The sequence below is a fragment of the Somniosus microcephalus genome, unplaced genomic scaffold, assembly GCF_052327205.1.
Source record: "Somniosus microcephalus isolate GS21.2 unplaced genomic scaffold, FLI_Smic_1.0 unresolved_chr9, whole genome shotgun sequence".
NCBI classification, from domain to species: Eukaryota; Metazoa; Chordata; class Chondrichthyes; order Squaliformes; family Somniosidae; genus Somniosus; species Somniosus microcephalus.
Window position 1 is genome coordinate 16,881,315 of NW_028225187.1, and position 5,000 is coordinate 16,886,314.

Sequence of the window (5,000 nt, forward strand, 5' to 3'; positions counted from 1 at the left end):
GCGAGGGTTCGGGAGCGAGAGAGAGCGAGGGTTCGGGAGCGAGAGAGAGCGAGGGTTCGGGAGGGAGGGGAGTGCGAGGGTTCGGGAGGGAGGGAGAGCGAGGGTTCGGGACGAAGTGCGAGGGTTCGGGAGGGAGGGAGCTGTGAGACTTACTTGAACATTTCATTCCCTGATGTACCAGCCCGTAGAGAAGAGACCCGCAGTGATCACAAAACGTGGGGCTGCTGTAGGTGTGGACTTTAAACTTGTGCTTGCTCCTCGGGTCCTGCAACGAGACACATTGCACAGGGTCACAGATTGACCTTCTCCAGATCGAAACCTCCGTCTTCCTGCTGACCTACACTCGAATCTCCTCCAGCCCCTACAATTCTCATCCTCCTGTTCAAATCCCTCCATGGCCCCTCGCTCCCTCCCTATCTCTGTAACCTCCTCCAGCCCTACAATTCTCATCCTCCTGTTCAAATCCCTCCATGGCCCCTCGCCCCCTCCCTATCTCTGTAGCCTCCTCCAGCCCTACAATTCTCATCCTCCTGTTCAAATCCCTCCATGGCCCCTCGCTCCCTCCCTATCTCTGTAACCTCCTCCAGCCCCGACAATTCTCATCCTCCTGTTCAAATCCCTCCATGGCCCCTCGCCCCCTCCCTATCTCTGTAACCTCCTCCAGCCCCTACAATTCTCATCCTCCTGTTCAAATCCCTCCATGGCCCCTCGCCCCCTCCCTATCTCTGTAACCTCCTCCAGCCCTACAATTCTCATCCTCCTGTTCCAATCCCTCCATGGCCCCTCGCCCCCTCCCTATGTCTGTAACCTCCTCCAGCCCCTACAATTCTCATCCTCCTGTTCAAATCCCTCCATGGCCCTCGCCCCCTCCCTATCTCTGTAACCTCCTCCAGCCCCTACAATTCTCATCCTCCTGTTCAAATCCCTCCATGGCCCCTCGCCCCCTCCCTATCTCTGTAACCTCCTCCAGCCCAACAATTCCCATCGTCCTGTTCAAATCCCTCCATGGCCCCTCGCTCCCTCCCTATCTCTGTAACCTCCTCCAGCCCTACAATTCTCATCCTCCTGTTCAAATCCCTCCATGGCCCCTCACCCCCTCCCTATCTCTGTAACCTCCTCCAGCCCTACAATTCTCATCCTCCTGTTCAAATCTCTCCATGGCCCTCGCCCCCTCCCTATCTCTGTAACCTCCTCCAGCCCCTACAATTCTCATCTTCCTGTTCAAATCCCTCCATGGCCCCTCACCCCCTCCCTATCTCTGTAACCTCCTCCAGCCCTACAATTCTCATCCTCCTGTTCAAATCTCTCCATGGCCCCTGTGTAACAGGCTCGAGGGGCTGAATGGGCCGCCTCCTGTTCCTAACATTAATAAACTTGCAGAATGGGTATATAATTGGCAAATGAAGTTCAACACAGATAAATGTGAGGTATTGTATTTTGGTCAGAAGAATAGGGAGGTCACTTCTCACTTGGAGGGTGCGAGTCTGGGGTGGGGTAGAGGAACAAAGGGATCTCGGAGTACAAATACACACATCACTAAAAGTTGCGACACAGGTTAGCAAGGCCATAAAAAAAGCAAGCCAAGCACTAGGGTTTATTTCTAGAGGGATAGAATTGAAAAGTAGGGAGGTTATGCTAAACCCGTATCGAACCTTGGTTAGACCACACTTGGAGCACTGTGCACAGTTCTGGTCTCCATACCCCTTGGTTAGACCACACTTGGAGCACTGTGCACAGTTCTGGTCTCCATATACCTTGGTTAGACCACACTTGGAGCACTGTGCACAGTTCTGGTCTCCATATACCTTGGTTAGACCACACTTGGAGCACTGTGCACAGTTCTGGTCTCCATATCCCTTGGTTAGACCACACTGGGAGCACGGTGCACAGTTCTGGTCTCCATATACCTGGGTTAGACCGCACTTGGAGCACTGTGTACAGTCCTGGTCTCCATATACCTTGGTTAGGCCACACTTGGAGCACTGTGCACAGTTCTGGTCTCCATATCCCTTGGTTAGACCACACTTGGAGCACGGTGCACAGTTCTGGTCTCCATATACCTGGGTTAGACCGCACTTGGAGCACTGTGCACAGTTCTGGTCTCCATATACCTTGGTTAGACCGCACTTGGAGCACTGTGCACAGTCCTGGTCTCCATATACCTTGGTTAGACGACACTTGGAGCACTGTGCACAGTCCTGGTCTCCATATACCCTGGTTAGACCACACTTGGAGCACTGTGCACAGTTCTGGTCTCCATATACCTTGGTTAGACCACACTTGGAGCACTGTGCACAGTTCTGGTCTCCATATCCCTTGGTTAGACCACACTTGGAGCACTGTGCACAGTTCTGGTCTCCATATTATAAAAAGGATATAGAGGCACTGGAGAGGGTGCAGAGAAGATTTACAAGGATGATACCAGAAATGCGAGGGTTTACATATCAGGAAAGGATGAACAGGCTGGGGCTCTTTTCTCTTGAAAAAGGCTGAGGGGGCGACCTAATAGAGGTCTTTAAAATGATGAAAGTTTTTTGATAGCGTGGATACAGAGAGAATGTTTCCACTTGTGGGGAAGAGCATAGCTAGAGGCCATGCAGATGCAGCAGGCGGTTAAGAAGGCAAATGGTATGTTGGCCTTCGTAGCGAGAGGATTCGAGTACAGGAGCAAGGATGTCTTGCTGCAGTTGTACAGGGCCTTGGTGAGACCACACCTTGAGAATTGTGTGCAGTTTTGGTCGCCTTATCTGAGGAAGGATGTTCTTGCCATGGAGGGAGTGCAGCGAAGATTCACCAGGCTGATACCTGGGATGGCAGGAATGACATATGAGGAGAGATTGGGTCGATTGGGTTTATACTCACTGGAGTTTAGAAGATTGAGAGGGGATCTCATTGAAACTTATAAAATTCTAACAGGACTAGACAGACTAGATGCAGGAAGGATGTTCCCGATGGCAGGGGAGTTCAGAACCAGTGGTCACAGTCTAAGGATAAGGGGTAAGCCATTTAGGACTGAGATGAGGAGGAATTTCTTCACCCAGAGAGTGGTGAACCTGTGGAATTCTCTACCACAGAAGGCAGTAGAGGCCAATTCATTAAGTATATTCAAGAAGGAGTTGGATATATTTCTTAAGGCTAAAGGGATCAAGGGATATGGGGAGAAGGCAGGGACAGGGTACTGAGTTTGGATGATCAGCCATGATCTCAGTGAATGGCGGAGCAGGCTCGAGGGGGCCGAATGGCCTACTCCTGCTCCTATCTTCTATGTTTCTATGTTAATATAAGATAGTCACCAAGAAACCCAATCGGGAATTCAGGAGAAACTTCAGGAGGAACTCGCCACCACAGGAAGTGGTTGAGGGGAATAGTTTTATAAATCTCATCATCATAAAGAAACTGCTCATGAAATAACGCTGGACAGCCAGCTGGTGGCGCTGTCCAAGGAGTATAAATACTCGGGCGTGGGCCCAGCTTGACCAGGGACATTTTGTAAGACAAGGAACTAGCGAAGTACAACTAGACCTCCATGTTCTGAAACAAGTTGATTAAAGCCTTGCTTTATATTCAAACCAAGTGCATAGTGAGTTTTATTACATCAAATAGTAGAGATGTGGCGGTACCATCGGTTGTACCTTACATAAAGACACATAATTCCCTTTAACTTACCTTACTGTATGTTTAACTTACCTGTTGGGGCCATTGCCCCTTTAAGACGCGCCCTAGCGCGCTGACGTCACGTCACGTGCGTGCGGCGGCTGCCGGCCCGACTCGGCCTTCCAGGACGGCCGCCGGCACAGCCCGGCCTAGCGTCTTCTCGGCCGCATCGGCCAGCCGACGGGAGCAAGGCGATCTTCCGCTCCCGGGGCAAGCACCGGCTCAGCCTGGCCTCCAGCTCCCACTCCCCGCGCTCGCGACTTCGGCCTTAACGGCCAGCGATGCAACGACGCGCATCGCCTGACGCCCTCAGCGCGGGAAACGCGAACGTGATGACGTCACAACACAAACGCGATGACGTCATCACGCTCCCCACAGGACTGCGAACTCAGTCCTCGTGGAGTCCCCGCTGGGACAAGACCTACACCACGGTGCTCCTACAGTCAGCCATCTTACCTGCCATCTTACCTGATGTAATTAGTCTGTTCCTGTAAATAAACAACTTGTTAATAGTTCGTCGATGTCAAACTCTCTTATTTAGTGGCGATCTACATGAACCACTACAGAGATGCATTTAAGGGGAGGCTAACGAGATAAGCACACGAGGGATAAGGGAATAGAGGGTTATGCTGACAGATTAAGATGAGGAAAGATGGGAGGAGGCTCGAGTGGAGCATAAACGTCGGCATGGACTGGTTGGGCCGAATGGCCTCATTCTGTGCCGTATATCCGATGTATTGCCCCTATTACAGCAGTGACTACACTTCAAAGAGTATTTCATTGGCTCTTAAGCGCTTTGGGACATCTTGAGGTCATGAAATGCCCGGGAGAGAAGCGAGTCTCTCCGGTCCCTGCTGCCACCTGCGTGGTCTCGCCAGCAGCAGGTTCAGCCTCTTATCAATCCGCCCGAAGCCTGCCCTTGTAACTGATCCTGTTCGCCTCACACGCTCCATCGCCCTCCTACTTCCAGCAAGGCCTCGTCGAGCCACAGCCGATCCCCGCGATCAGGGCCCAAGGGGGCCCTTCCAGCGCTCGGCCCGGGGCCTGGGGAATTTCAACCTGTCCCGCGCCCGCCCAGGGCGGGAGCGAGAGCGCTCGGCCCCTTTAAGGGGTGAGTGCGACCTGCTGCTTTCTCCCCCTCCCCCGCGTTACCTCACACCGATTCGGCAGCTGTTGCCTATTTATATCAGCAGCAGACTCCGGGGCAACTTGAGAGATCTCTCTCTCTCTCTCTCTCTCTCTCTGTGTCTCTCTCTCTGTCTCTCTGTCTGTCTCTCTCGCTCTGTCTCTGTCTGTCTCTCTGTGTCTCTCTCTCTCTCTCTCTCTGTGTCTCTCTCTCTCTGTCT

General features: G+C 52.5%; 1 pseudogene across 1 annotated transcript in view; it reads right to left on the reverse strand.

The window, feature by feature from the left end:
* LOC147084832 (uncharacterized) overlaps positions 1 to 5,000 on the reverse strand; it is a 97,697-nt pseudogene that overhangs the window by 14,016 nt on the left and 78,681 nt on the right. The window contains exon 8 of the transcript XR_015075829.1: positions 154 to 265. The product of XR_015075829.1 is annotated as an uncharacterized LOC147084832 (transcript). The remainder of the gene's footprint in view (positions 1 to 153; positions 266 to 5,000) is intronic.